The sequence below is a fragment of the Sus scrofa genome, chromosome 10 (genome assembly GCF_054392235.1).
Source record: "Sus scrofa isolate SSC_HxYL_T2T_F1_AM1 chromosome 10, Sscrofa_HxYL_maternal_Yorkshire_Landrace_v2.0, whole genome shotgun sequence".
Lineage (NCBI taxonomy): Eukaryota > Metazoa > Chordata > Mammalia > Artiodactyla > Suidae > Sus > Sus scrofa.
Genome location: NC_139392.1, coordinates 50485668 through 50487921, shown reverse-complemented (window position 1 = coordinate 50487921; position 2254 = coordinate 50485668). Strand labels below are relative to the sequence as shown.

General features: G+C 37.4%; 1 pseudogene; it reads right to left on the bottom strand.

Annotated features, from left to right (window-relative positions):
* Positions 1-982: 982 nt before the first annotated feature.
* Positions 983-2031, bottom strand: LOC146399400 (olfactory receptor 4P4-like; annotated as a pseudogene).
* Positions 2032-2254: the final 223 nt, after the last annotated feature.

Genomic DNA, 2254 nt, shown 5'->3' with positions numbered 1-2254 from the left:
TACTGATATTAAAGACAAAAACTGTTGCATCTACGGTTTTTCCTGGATTTTGCCAAGGTTGTAGGGCAGAAATAACTTCATGCAGAGAACTGTATGGAAGCTATGAAGTCTTTTGGTTGAGAAAACACAAGCCCTTTTGGCATAGAGAAATGTCTATACAAATGGGAACCATGAACTAAATCTTAAATAGGCTATGTGATTCCAAGGACATGGGGGTAAACAACATTTAAAATATTTCTGAATAATTTAATCTCTGAAATATGAATTATATGTAAGATATGAACCTTAAAGCATAGGGAGGGAGCATTACAGTCAGAGGATATAAAATTAAAAACTCATAAACGTAACAGAATTTAGGGTGTGTTTAGAGAATATGAGGGGGCAGCGTAGCTGGATGAAAGCATCTAGGGAATCATAGGAAGAAAAGTAAAGAAAGAAAAGAAGTATCCAAAATGAGTTTCTGGTAGCCATAACCCCCTACAAAAACTCACAAATTTAGCTCAATTAATATTACATATTTATGAAGCATAATATTGCCTAATTTCAGATATTTCAAAATGGAAATTAACATAATTAAAGCCAAGACAAATACATGTGAACATAATTGCCAAGACAAAAACAAAAACATACAAAGCCAGTAGTCAGGTTTCCTGACGCCATAGCCTATTATTGTAACATCATAATTTCTTCCCATGTGGTGACTTCTGAGATTAGCTAGTTACACCCAGACCAATTTGGGAAGATTCCAGTGAAAAAGTGAGAAGCCTGGATTTTATTACAAGGCAAATAGGGTTCCACTGCAATTTTTGGAAAGGACAATGATAAGATATAAAATATGCTTTAGAAGGATATTACTAAAGGATATTTTATGTGCTTTAGAAGGATATTTCTTGCATTCCTCAAATTCATGTTCCACCTAGAACAAGTTGGAGCTTTAAAGAGCACACTGCATTCTCAAGAGTAGTAACTTGATTCTGTGGCTAATATAATGTCAGAGTTCATTTAGTCCAACTCCCCAAAGAGAAAGCTTAGATGCTTTCTATAATATAGCAAGTGACAAATATCCTAGGGACACAGATTCAAAAGCACAATGAATATTACCATACATATTTTAATCCCAATGCGCCACTTTAGACCATACCTTCTTCATAGCAATTTTCATCTCAGGATATAGATGAGAGGATTCAGCATGGGGGCAATCATAGCATAAAACAGTGCTATTTCCTTATCTTTGTTCTCACTACCCACAGGTAGACATAAGTTTAGATGCAGGGCACAAAGAATAAAACTACAACCACTGTGTGAGAACTACTGAGACAGCTTTGTGCCACCCTACAGAGAAGCGTGTTCTAAGATTATACAGCATGACTATGTAAGAAGCTATGAGGACAAGAAACATGACAACCACCACAATCCCTGAATTTGCAATCATTAAAATACAACAAGAATATCCTTGCACAACACTTTCAAAAGAGGCTTCACATCACATATGCAGTGATCTATCTGATCAGGACCACAGAAATGTAATTTGAGTATCAGAAGAAATAGAGCAATTGAGTGCCAAAAACCCACAACCCAAGCCATTATGATTAACATGTTACACCTCTGCCTGTTCATGATGATCACATAGTGCAGGAGCTTGAAAATGGCAACACAGCTGTCAAAAGCCAGGGAAACCAAGATGAATATTTCCACACCTGCCAGTGAATGGGCAGTGAAGAGCTGGGTCATACAGTTGTTTTAGGAAATGTTTTTTCTTGCTGTAGCTAAGTCCCTGATTAGCCTGGGGACCACAGTAGAGGGGTAGCAGAGGTGGCAGAGAAAATAGTATATTGGTTGCTGGATTAGTGGCTACACATGACTGATTGTTAGTAAGATGATGAAATTCCCCATTAAGACATCCAGGTTGCTTTGGAAGACCGACCTGAGAAAATATTTGTAATGCTGATGTCAGAGAATGTTTTGCCTGTATTCTCTTCCAGGAGTTTGATGGTGTCTTATGTTTAAGTCTTTAAGCCATTTCGAGTTTATTTTCATGCATGATGTGAGGGTGTGTTCTAGCTTCACTGATTTGCATGCAGCTGTCCAGGTATCCCAGCAATACTTTCTGAAAAGACTGTCTCTTTCTCATTTTATGTTCTTGCCTCCTGTGTCAAAGATTAATTGACCACAGGTGTCAGGGTTTATTTCTTGGTTCTGTATTCTGTTCCATTGGTCTGTATTTCTGTTTTGGTACCAGTACCATACTGTCTTG